General features: G+C 51.1%; 1 protein-coding gene across 1 annotated transcript in view; it reads left to right on the plus strand.

Annotated features, from left to right (window-relative positions):
- GABBR2 (gamma-aminobutyric acid (GABA) B receptor, 2) overlaps positions 1 to 13090 on the plus strand; it is a 410792-nt gene that overhangs the window by 333486 nt on the left and 64216 nt on the right. The window lies entirely within an intron of this gene.

The following is a 13090-nucleotide window of genomic DNA, read 5'->3' on the forward strand; positions in this document are numbered from 1 at the left end:
AGGTCCAGTCTTTGGTGCTGAGACCTGAGTCCCAGCCCTCAGGGAGCCACTCCCTCCCAGAGGGGCGCTCCTGCCACCTCACCTTGCCCACGAGCCAAAGGCTGTCAGAGCACACATGCTCCCTGGAGTGTGCCCCAAATTTCAGATGCCAGGTGACGCAGACTAGGGAGCCTGGTTGAGGACATCCTGCACACCCAGATGCTTTCTTTTAATGAAGACTGACATCCCGTTCTGGGAGTCACGCTCATTTGTGTGTAAGGGGAAGGCTGTCCTGGGAAGCCTGGCAAGACAGTATGAATAAAGCATAAAGCGCTGTACAAATAAGCATTAGCTGGAACATGAGGGCTCTGAAGATGTTAGGGCCTGGTTCTCCCCACCCCAAGGATTCATTTATTTGCAGTCAGGGCTGCTTCAGAGGCTCTGCACGGGGGAGCCCACATTCATGACTGTGGGGGAAAGGCATAACTACTGTGGATTGAATTGGGTCAGCACAAATGTGTACGTGGTTAGGACCAGGGTCACTTATTTAATAATCCACAATATTGCTCAGGAAGGGGAACCCAAAGCTCTTGAATTTAGAGCCTAAGTGCTAGTCTCAGTGGGTATGATTTGGGTGGTCCTCCACTTGCTGTTCCAGGGGGGCTGGCTCTTTATTTCATGTGGTGCCTTGGATTGCATTCCTTCTGAACCTAGAAGACACCCCCAGTAAACTCCCACCAAGTCGGGAGACGGAGGTGGAGCAGGGCCCCCTAGGGCGGTGAGCACAGGTCTTCAACAGCCTGAGCATCACTCCTACCTCATACACATACTGCCTCCAGACTGTGGAAGTGACTTAGCCCCTCTGAGCCTCAGTTTTGTCATCTGTGAAATGAGCACAATAAACCCCCGTGCAGGACTGTGTGTGCTCTGCATGCTAAGTTGCTTCAGTCTTGTCCAACTTTTTATGACCCTATGGACTGTAGCCCACCAGGCTCCTCTGTCCATGGGATTCTCCAGGTGGGAATACTGGAATGGGTTGCCATGTCCTCCTCCAGGGGATCTTCCCGACCCAAGGATCGAACCCACGCCTCTTCTGTCTTCTGCACTGGCAGACAGGTTCTTTACCACTAGTGCCACCCGGGAAGCCCCAGGCAGGACTGTGGTGTGGTCTTCATGAGATGATTTGGAGAAGCCACCTGGAGCATAAGGCAAGTAGGAAGAAGCGGGCATCATCCTCCCCGTCAGGTACAGTCTCCTGGTGTCCACTCTGCATTCTGCAGGGAATTGTAGAGGACAGACGCAGGGTGGCTCGGGAAGTAGCTTCAGATGTGGAGTGGTAGAAGTCTCCCTTCACTCTGTTCCACTGCCGTGTGAGTGCCACATTTTCCCCTTTTAGTTTTCAACATAGAAACTAAACACTGAGATAAACAGTGAACACCACCTCAGGAAGCAACCTGTGACAGTCACGGGATTGTGCCTCTCTAGGGGCTGTGCCTCTGCTCGGAAGGGCAGTGGGTGAGTGCATGAGTGAGCACACGTTCACACACGTGCGCGTGCACACACAGACACATACACACAGAGCTAGGGAAGCAGTTACATTCAGTTCCATCCCCCATTCCCTCTGACCCTTCCTGGCATCTTCCCAGCCTAGTTTCAGCAAGTCTTGCTAACAGCTCCAGCTACACCGTGCTGTCTCCCTGGACACTGTGTGGGTAGTGGAGTCACCATAGCAACGTGGCCCCTGTGGGCACAGAGCTACCTATAAGGAAAGTGCTGGGTGTGGGCCAGAGCCCTGGTGCCAGGGGGATGGAGAGCCCTCACACTCGCTCACGCAGCTCAGGAATCCCAGCCCCTGGCAGCCCAGAGAGTGAGCAGGGCAGGTGGGGAGGCCTCCCTTGTGGAATCCTAGGCAGAAAGCCCTGCACAGTGTGGAGGGGTAAGGAAGGACGCTGCAGGCGAGGGCAAGAAGACCCAGGTGGGCCTCGATCAAGTGTGGGTCTCCACAGCTGCAGGGGCGCCCAGAGCATTCCTGGGCGTGGAGGCGCTTGGCAGCGCCATGTGCCCCCCCAAGCTTGTGCCCTCATAAACGAGCACTCTCCGCTGTGATTCACCTCGGGCCAGCCGCCAGGTGCAGCCTCTCCTTCAAATCTCCACAGCCACTGCATGGAAGGTTCACTGTCCCTGCTTCATAAGAGAGAACGCCAAAGCTCTAATGCATGGCTAGGTGGCGGGGCTGAAATATGGAACCAGCTCTGTCGGACTACAGAGATATCTGGGACATTTCATTCATTTTTTTTAAAGAAATATTTTGATTTTTTTGTTAGCTGGTTCATACCAGGAGAAACAGGTCAACTACATTAGAGATGTGAGCAATATGTATCTCAACTAGAATATTTGTCCATTCAGATTTTTTTAAACTTGGGGTATACAGTCATCCCTCAGTATTCACTGGGGACTGGTTCCAGGAACCCCCACAGATACCAAAATGTGAGGTTGTCCAAGTCTCTTATGTAAAATGGTGTAATATTTGAATATAACCTACGCAGTCCTCCCGTGTACTTTAAATCATCTCTAGGTTACTTATAATACCTAATACAATGCAAATGCTATGTGAATAGTTGTAAATCCAATGTAAATGCTATGTAAATAGTTGCTGGTGTGGCAAATTCAAGTTTTGCTTTTTGGAACTTTCTAGAATTTTTTTTTAAAAATGCTTTCAGTTTGTTCCCTGTTGTTTGAATCCATAGATGTGGAACACACAGATACAGAGATTGCCAATAATTCACATACTGTAAAATTCACCTTATTAAGGTGTATAACTCAGCTGTTTAGTGTATTTATTCATTTATTTTTTTATACATCCCCAAAGTAATATCATAGTGCCTGGTGTATAAGAGAATTTCCGTTAGACTGCTTGCATTCAAATCCTAACTATACTACCTCCCTGCTGTGTGACTTGAAGCTACTTAACATCTCTGAGCTTTAGTTGACTCCTCTGTAAAATGGGCATTCTCATAGGATTGTGAGGGTTAAATGAGATAGTGCATGTAAAGCACTCAGCGCCTGTCACATAAGATTCAATAAGCACCAGTCACCATCGCTATGAATGAGTGATGGGACTGTGTCTGGACCCCTGTGTTCACCTCTGGACACCTCTAAGAGAGTTACAAATAAGACAGAGCAACTCGGGATGAAGAGGACGCTGGAAACTGAGGCTGACGCTGACTGCTTTGGTGTAGGTGCGTCCAAGGCAGAACCTCCATCTTTCTGTGCCCTTGCTCTGCTCGATCTGGATCAGGGACAGACTCGGGGCCTGAGTCAAAGCCCAGCTGCTGTACTTCTGCCACCTTGAGTGCAGAGAGAAGCCTGGAGGCAGGCTGTCAGGGAGGGAAGCGTGATGCACGTGAGACCTCCAAGGGCACTTACTTGGACGTGAGCCCCCAGTCATTGCATAAGCCAGCTCAGCCCAGCGCTGCTCCGGTGGCAGCGCTGAGGAGTGCAGCTCCGCTTTACCTCCCAGCTGCCTCCACTTGCTGAGAATCCCGACTCCTTTACTGTTTAACCTTTTATTAAAGTAAATACACACATGCACATTTCATAAGTGTATAGCTCAGTGAGTTTTCGCAACTGGATTCAATTGTGAATCTAGATCAACAAACAGGCCCTTACCAGCATCCCAGAAGCCCTTCCTACCCCATTCCAGCTACTGTCTGCACCCTTCTCCCCAGAGTAACATCCTAACTTCTGCCCGCACAGACAGTGCTGCTCAAAGGGCACGTAAATCACCTGCAGATCTTGGGGAATTCAGGTGACTGTTAGGTCTGGGGTGGCTGGAGACGCTGCAGCTCAAATAAGCTCTGGGGTGCTGCTGCTGCATCCACAGACCACAGTTAGAGTAGCAAGGTCAAGATTAGAAACCATTCTTTATTATTGAGTTTGTCTGTTGGAGACCAGTGATGTAAGACAATGGAAGCACCAGAAACCTTGTCCCATGAGGATCAGCGGGAGGAGGAAAAGGGATCATAGACCTCTACCTCGGAATCTCAGAAGCAGGGCCATCCATCCAATCACAGGACAGAGCGCTGGGTTCTGGGTCCTGGAGCATGCTCTCAGCCACCCACCCTCTCACAGGTGTATGAACGAGCTCTGCATGGGCAGCAGCTGGGAAGGGTTGAAATAGTGGGGGGTACAGGTACTGAATTTGGAAGCACAGTGTCCTCTTCCAGCCCTCCTAGAGATGCTGTGCTGTGCTGTGCTAAGTCACTTCAGGCATGTCCAACTCTTTTCGACTCTATGGACTGTAGCCCTGCCAGGCTCCTCTGTTCAAGGGATTCTCCAGGCAAGAATACTTGAGTGGGTTGCCACGCCCTCCTCCAAAGGATCTTCCTGACCCTACGTCTCCTGCATTGGCAGGCAGTTTCATTACCACTTAGCACCACCTGGGAAGCCCCCCAGAGATACTAGGATTTTATAATTGACTCAAAATGCTTCCTGGGAACACCCAACTGACCTCCCAGTAAACTGAAGACTGATAGGAATTAGCGATGTTTTCAAGTGAAAGACCATAAGTATCTGTGATTATTTTTTTGCTTGGAGAATTTTTTGTTGTTTGAGACAGGTGAGAGAGAATCTGATGTAAGAATGTGGTTTGGGGACTGTTTCAGCCTGTGATCCCATGATTTTGTGGCTGGCCACAATAAAGAGCTTTGTGATTTCAGAAGGTGGCTGGAAAGCTAGCCCAGGGGAAGCCCACAAGCTCTGATGGTGGCCTTTCCTGGCTGGTTTAGAGCAACTTAGGGCTGTGGTTACAGGGACTGGTGCTGACAAAGTCTGTTTCGACCAATTAGGACCCTGGGCAGGCTGCAGCCTTCCCACCCGCCGTCTCCTCTATGCTTGGCCATCAGGGGCCTCCAGTTGTGAAAAGTTCCCTAGACCTCTAGCTTCCAGAGGAGGGGGCTGAGGAGAGTGCCAGGGGCTCCCCAAACCTCCAGCAAATGTACAGATGATGTCCCTTCATCCCACACACCCTCACACGGGTTACTGCAAGCCCGGATCCTTGTCTTATAATTCATTCATGTATGTGATAACATTTCCCAGGCACCTCTATCTGCCAGGCTCTGCAGGCCCGGCGCGGGACACACAGATGACTGCCCACAGGGAGTCCACAGTGCAGATGGGAAGATGTAGTTAAATAACTCCCATTCAGTGTGTTTTATGCCCTGATGCAGACAGGCCTACATGAGGGAGTGAGGGCCAGATGCAGAGGGACCAATCGGGAAGACTTAAAATAGGAGACCCCCTTAGAATGAGCTGCGGTTATTTCTGGAAGTCCTGAAAGATGCCTCCTGTCTGCTCACAAGTTCCCTAGCAGCTGCAGTCCTGATGGCATATCCACCTCCCCTTCTCATTCCAGCGGTGGAATGGCTGGGAGAAGGACCTCAGTCTGTCTTCTTTGAAGAAAGAATTCAGCAGAGACCAAGACTGTGAAAAGATAAAAGGGTTTATTAGAAGCCCAGTATGTGTGGAAGAGCACATGGGTGAACTCAGAGTGTTTTGTGTGCAATAGGGGCGGCTTAGGTTGATTATATGGGGCGGGGGGCAGTTTTCCTGTTGCCTCTGGCCAGTCATCATGCTTGTGCCCATATTTGTTCTGACTCAGGGTCCTGACCTGGTGGCACGCGCATCTCTCAGCCAAGATGGCTTCCAGCACAAAGGTTTCTGGGAGGTTGGCAGGATATATTAGGAGCTGGTGCCTCCTCCTCCTTTTGGCCCTCCCCTGGAGTGAGGGCCTCTTCTGTGCATGCGTCAGGCTGGGCCCTCCCCTTGGCCACAAGAATGAAGATGTTGTCTTCATTGTCTTTCACCTGATCTGGATCCAGTGCTCCTGCTGGTATCTTATCTTGAAGTGTCAGCAGGAGCCCAGGTGCAGCTGCTCAGCCCAGAGCCTAAACTAGTTGCAGCTGCTCAGCCTGGAGCCTGTATATTGCCTGCCTCATTTCTGCTCTTGCCCCCGCACCCACTTATCCACATCTTCAGTCCACAGAGCTGCGTGGAGCCACACATCAGGCCCCCTCCCCAGCACACACCCACACCCGCCTGTCTCCACTGCCCGTCTCCATGCTGTGCTTCCAGGAAGCTCCCCAAGCTCCAGCCACTGGAGGGCTGTCGGGGGGAAGGGGAGAAGGGCCTCCTCCCTGCTTCCGAGCCGGAGTCAAGGCCACCAAGTACAGTTGAGTGCTTTGTGCACTGCACAAGGCTGTTGGTGTCAGGAGTGGGCAGGCGCTGAGTTCAGCCTGTGATCTGCTCTCCGGGTCGAGTTCTTCAGCTTGTAGGTCTTATGGAGGTGGGGATCTTTCACAAAGGGTCTCGAGGGGTTCCTGTTGGACACTCTTCCTCTCAGAGAGGGGGCAGCTTTCTCTGATTTGCACCAGGGCTCCTAAGATACCCCATTGGCCCTAACTCGAGTCCCAAAGTACCCTTGTTTGTGCCATGAGCCCTGGAGTTGTTCCCCCAGAAAGTCTGCTGCTGTTGTCTAGGCACTAAGTAGTATATGGCTATTTTGTGACCCTGTGTGCTGCAGCTCGCCAGGCTCCTCTATCCATGGGATTTCCCAGGCAAGAATACTGGAATGGGTTGCCATTTCCTTCTCCAGGGGATCTTCCCAACCCAGGGATTGAACCCCTATCTCCTGCAGGTGGATTCTTTACCACTGAGCCACCGGGGAAGCCCAGAAAGTCTTTGCTGTACTCTAAACCCTGGAAGGAATTTCAATGCAGATCTTACTTAAAGGACCCCGGGTAAGACAGAGTCTTCTGGAGCTGTTTCTGGAGCATGCTCTTCAGAGGCACCCTGCGTTTGGAAGCACTGCGAATCTCTCCGGCACCCACCCTCTCCCCAGGAAGACAAGGCAGGCCCTGGAGGTCCCAGGCTGAACCCTACCCTTTCAGCTCCAGTCTATAGCACCTCATGGTAACGGAGGTCTGGGGCTTGCTTTTGGATAGTCTGGGTCTCCCTTGCCTGCCTTCTCACTATTGATCATCTCGGGTGGATGGTCAGAATGAAACAAAAGGCCCTTTTTTCTAACCTTTCTGGACAGCAGGCAAACAGCTAACCACCCCGCCTGCCCCCCGCCACCCAGCATCCATCCAGCCGACACAGCTTCCTCCACCCCCAGACATTGGAAGAACGGAACTGTGGGAGGGGCTCTGTGTCTCTTTCCCTGCTAGTCCCAAAAGAGCACTGAAAGCCCTTCACTCTGCCAGGCAGGCCTTCCCGAAATCAATTGAGCAAGCATCTAAACAGAATTGTTTCAGGTGTAGATTTTTCTTTCCATCTGGAGATGTGCACTGTTTTTTCCTTCTTCGTAGTTGAGACTAAGATGAGCATTGCCTCCCATGGTTGCTATCACACTGTGTGCAGAGGGGCCAGGAAACTTTATGGCTAAGGAAAGAAAAAGGAAGACTTTAATACAAGTCTACTGATTCATCAACCCAAAGTCTTAAACATTTAATTAGAATAAATATGTTTAAGACTTGGGTTGATGAATCAGTAGACTTGTATTAGAAACAGGGGCTTCCCAGGGGGCTCAGTGGTAAAGAATCCTCCTGCCAGTGTAGGAGATGCAGGTTTGATCCTTGGGTCAGGAGGATTCCCTGGAATAGTAAATGGCAACCCACTCCAGCATTCTTGCCTGAGAAATCCCATGGACAGAGGAGCCTGATGGGCTCATCTGTCTCAGTTGCTTCAGCTGTGTTCGACTCTTTGTGATCTGATGGACTGTAGCCTGCCAGGCTCCTCTGTCCACAAGATTTTTCTCGGCAAGAATACTGGAGTGGATTGCCATGCCCTCCTCCAGGGGTTGGTGTTGCAAAAGAGTCAGACACGACTTAGCAACTAACAACAACAATTAGAAACAGAATCATTATAGCCCTGCAGAACCTTCTAGTTTATTTGGCATCATAGAACCACCCAGAAGGAAGATACATGGGATGAAATCAAATAAAACTTCCCCAGTACAGGAAATGCCCCATAACACCCTGATACACAGGGTCCTCCTAGGTCTGCTTGAATCCATGGAGTGATGGGGAGCTCACTACCTCACAGATCCTTCATTGCGAGGAAGGGACCACTGAGGCCATAAGCTCAGCCTCCTTTGCCATTCAGTGTTCCCAGTTCCCTCTGTGGTCTTCCTTTCAAGTGCTTGCACATTTTTGGTGACAGAGATCTCATAAGCGAGCCCACCTAGCCCGATCACCCCCTCAGTGCTGGATCCAGAGATTTAAAGGTGGGCAGTGTAGGCTCTGCACCATATCGTAGGGAGAGGCAGGCAGGTAATCAAATGGACATGATCTCAGTGTGACCAGCACAGCAGAGACATGCGTGAGAACAGAAGTCGCAGGGAGGAGGCAGCTGTGACCTCCTTGCAAGACCTGGGAGGGCTTCTCAGAGGGGGTGGAATCTGAATCTGGATTTTGGAGGACTCATGAAAATTTGCGAAGGAACTTAGAGAGCGGGGATGGCGTTCTGAGTGGAGGAAAGAGCCAGTGCCGGGCCCCCAGCGTGAGCTGTGTGGTGCGCGGGGACGCTGAAGCAGTGTGGGATTGCTTGGATGAGAAATGCTGTGTGGAGTGTGGCAGGAGGGGTGTGGACGATGGAGGGCACACCCTGCTAAGAATCTGGAGTTTAACCTGTGGGCTCGATGGGGCAATAAAGGGTTTAAAGTCGAGGAGACTTGCTGAGATTTGCTGTGGAGGATTGTTCCTCCTTGGGGGGTATTTGATGGATGAGCAGCAGATGAGCCGAGGGGCAGGAGGCCAGCTGGAGGCTTGTGCCATGTTCCCGTCAGCAGTGATAAGGGATACATGGACAAAAGCCAAGTCTTGATTAAGAACCTCAGTCCTTTACACACCTTCGTTCATCTCATCCACACAACCACAATGTCGGATACATTAGTTGCCCCCACTTCACAGATGAGCAAACTGAGGCTCAAAGAGGTTATGTGACCTGCCCAGGTTCACATAGATAGTAAGTGACAGAGCAAGGACTGGAACTTCTGTCAGTCTCACTCCAGAGTTCCCGCTCGTAATGGCTCATCTGGATGGCACCACGGGAACAGAGAGGAGGGGTTACTAACAAGAGACGTGGGAATAAGACTGTCGTCAAAGTCCTGGAAGCAGACGGAGTCCACCTGGGTGCTTCACTCGAGAGGTGCAGTGAAGGGACCACCTACACAGGTGTGGGTGGGGTTAAGGCAGCTGGTATAGAGGCCATCGCAGAGAAGGCAATGGCACCCCACTCCAGTACTCTTGCCTGGAAAATCCCATGGATGGAGGAGCCTGGTAGGCTGCAGTCCATGGGGCGCACAGAGTCGGACACGACTGAAGCGACTTAGCAGCAGCACAGAGGCCATGGCAGGAAGCCCTCACCACTCCTGGGCCTGAAGGGAAAGAAGAGGGTCTTCCTATACCCAGAGAGGCCAGACCACACATGGAGCCCAGCTGCAGCCAGAGCTGGCACAGATGCTGTGGCCACAGGGAGTGCACACCCCATCTTCTCTCTCCTGCCGTCTCCAGTCTCCTGATGGTACCCTCCATCAAGACAGATACCAGAGAGCAAAGGAGCTGGGAGGTGCTAGCGTGGGGCCCCACCTCTTAGAGCATGGGAAGGGCGGCAGAAGGAGAAGCACTTGGGGACTGAATAGGAAAGTGAGGGGGGAGAGGAGAGGGTTCCTGGGGGACTTCCAGGTCCCTATTTCTGGTGACAGGTGGATAAAGGCACCATCCCTGCCTGAATCAGCTGGCAGTGGAGCTACTCAGCAGAAGGGCTGATGGGCTCAGCTCTGGCTCCAGAGTGTGAAGGTTTGGTGAACACCTAAGTGTCACCTTGGTCTCCATGATGGTGGCATATGCAGGTCTGGAGCTCGGAAGAGAGGTAGGAGCTGGGAAAGAGCTAAGGGCATTGTCAGCACAAGGAGAATGGTTGATGCCTGAGGGTGGGAATGATAACCCAGGGACTTTTACGATACTTTTAGGACAAAGCGGGCTCAGGACTGAGCCCCAGGACCATTTCCATCTTAAAATGATGGTGGCAGAGTAGAGAGAGAAATTCTACCTCCTTTTGCAAAGGCCAAGCCCAGGGGTAACCCTGAGCAGAGGCAGCCCGAGGTGGGTGGCCCTGCTGGTAGGGGTTCCACTGTCCTGCTTCCAGAATATTTCTTCTATTGTTGTTTCATCATTGTCTGAAGAGCTCCCGATTGTCTCCAAAGGGACATGAATCCCCTGGGATCATCTTGTGGAGGAATATATTACAGCCTTTACTTACTTTATATGTAAAAAAAAATGAAAGAAATTGAGGATGACAGTTGCTCAGTCATGTCCGACTCTTTGCGATCCTATGGACAATAGCCCATCAGGCTCCTCTGTCCATAGGATTCTGTAGGCAAGAATACTGGAGTGGGTTGCCATTCCCTTCTCCAGAGGATCTTCCTGACCCAAGGACAAACCCTGGTCTCCTGCATTGCAAACAGATTCTTTACTGTCTGAGCCACCAGGGAGGCTGTGGAAGAATATATTACAGCCTTTACTTACTTTATATGTAGAAAAAATGAAAGAAATTAAGCTTTAGTAAAATCTAATGGCAGTGGGTGTGTATGGTGGTCTCAGGCAGGAACTCTCCTGAGGATGGAGTGGTTGGTCAGCTGTGACATCAGCCAGCCCCGGGGCATTGTGTCCAGGGTCCCGGGATGAGCCCCAGCTCAGTGATTCTCTAGGAGGACTCAGCATAGAAGTGTACTCACAGCAATGATTAATTACAGAGACAGAAGATAAAGCAAAATCAGCAAAGCGAAAAGGCATGTGGAATGAAGTCAGGGGAACCAGGTTCGAGCTTCCCAGAGCCTCTCCCAGTGGACTCACATAGGATGCCCCTAATTCCCCAGCGCTGACCTGTGACAACACATGAAATGTATACTCAGCAGACACTCAGCGCCCACGGTTTTTACTGGGGGCCAGTCACCTAGGTCCCCTCTCCCGAACACTTACCCAAACTCCAGGCTCTCAGAAGGAGGGCAGATTTGTGGCATAAAACGCACTGTTTGCACAAACCGTTCAGGCACAGAGTCACTCTTATCACTGGGCAAATGGTGGGACCCTCCCCAAACCCAGGTTCTCAGACACCAGCTCAAGTGAACCTTGCCAGCAGGTCTTGGACCCTATAGGTTCCCTCTTTTCTGCCCCGGCATCCTCGCCCGTTCTTTGCTTTCAGTTTATGGCACAATATTGCAGTTTCCAGATGCCCAGTTAAATGTGTATCGTCGAGTTTTAACTAACTTAACTCATTTGTACTATTATGTCTTAATGAGTTTGGCCCTACAGAGTAGACAAGTGGCCTGAAAATAATGGCCCCAGAGAAAGCATAAGTCAAAGCAAATATAATAATGCCAAGCATATTGGAGTAATACTTTTACCCAGGTAAAAGGTCTTTGAGGTCTTTGTCTGCCACATTATGAAGAAAAATATTCCATCTCTTACCGTTCTTTTTAAAATGTCCTTGTTCTGTATATATTCATGTTTTAAATAGTTTTTGCTGATAGAGGAACATGGTCAAAAACACTTGGAGACCACTGGTCTTCACACAACCACTAGCTCTCAAAGCGTGCTGAAGTCAGCCAGGGAAGTGTTCTCAGGCTGGCCAGCTGCTTGCCCAGGTGAGCTGTGCTGGCAGCTGCCTCCTGGGCAGGGTGGACCCGGCTGGGGTCAGGAGGCTCTCTGCGGGACAGGCAGCAGGATGTGGAGGAGAAAGGGCTGGACTAGGTCAAGGCCTTGAGTTCCAGGCTTAGCTCTGGAGCCAGGCTGCAGGGTTGAGAGAAATACCTCAATGCCCTGAGTCTCAATTACTTCATCTACAAAGGGGTTTTCTCACTCAACTGGTGACTCTAGAAAAAATCTCCCTGGTTTTGGTGGTGGTTGTATTATTCGTGTGTTTTTATCATTATATACTTAGCTTCTGACCTAGTAATCCTTATTGAATGAACAGATGAACAAATGAATGGATGAGTGAAATGATCTGTAAGGTCCTATGTAACTCCAGCAGGCTAGGAATGTGAAATCCTATCATTGAATAAGCTCAGGTCTAAGTTCCCAGTAATTGACTCCTTCCCTGTCTCTGTTCTGCTTACTTTTCTTGCATCCTTGTTGTATAATATGGCCATCCTACACCTTCTGTAGAGTACAGTGATTCATTCTTGCCTGTCTGGAATTTTCAAAATTAAAAAAAAAAAAGATTGAGTCCTCACCTGTACCGTTATCAGCATTCACACCTCATGTGTCTGTGTTTCTGACCAGTCACCGTAATGCTGTTGTCTTTCCTTAGGGGGTTGGTCTTTCCATCTCCCTAGCCAGTTCCTATTTTTGCAGATAAAATGGAAAGGGGAAATGTTCTGTCTCTAAGAAGCTGGGGAGCCAAGTTACTAAGAGGCAGAGTGAAGGGACTGCATGAAGGGAGCGTATCTGGGAAACTCCTATACAACTGCCCGCAGCCCTGGGCTGGATGGGCCGCTGAGGCCTGGCAGATCTGCTGGGCTCTGGACATGGAGAGCTGACCTGTCCACCCTAGCTGTGGCTCTCTTCCCTACTATACCCACCTTCCTGCTGAGTTCAGCCGAGGCAGGTGGGGGCCTTTCAGAGGTTAACTCAGCTCAGCAGAGCTGAGGAAGAACAGGAGAAAGACCATAGTCAGGGCTCACAGAGCATACAGCCTTTTTGTCCCTGTGAGTGGGAGGCCCCAGAAAGTAGTGGCACACAGCCCAGGGCTGGGCCGTGTTTGGGGGCCCAGGAGATGCATCTCCTGGGTCTTGGAGGGTGTCCAGGCCAGCCAGTGAGGGTGGACTCAGGAGAGGCTGGGGCCTGGCCACGATGGCAGTGCAGGTGGGGAGGGGGGCACCCAGGAGCCCCCACGACCTAACAGATGGTTACCAGCCACCCCTGCCTGCAGGAATCAGGCTCTCTGCTCTTATCAGGGCTGGTGGTTTCTGGCAGCCACCGGCCTGGGGCCAGGGATCAGGGCACACTTTAGTCCTGGGGATCAGGTGAGAGCCAAATAAAGCCTTAGTCCT

The sequence above is a fragment of the Bison bison genome, unplaced genomic scaffold, assembly GCF_000754665.1.
Source record: "Bison bison bison isolate TAMUID 2011002044 unplaced genomic scaffold, Bison_UMD1.0 scf7180017864243, whole genome shotgun sequence".
NCBI classification, from domain to species: Eukaryota; Metazoa; Chordata; class Mammalia; order Artiodactyla; family Bovidae; genus Bison; species Bison bison.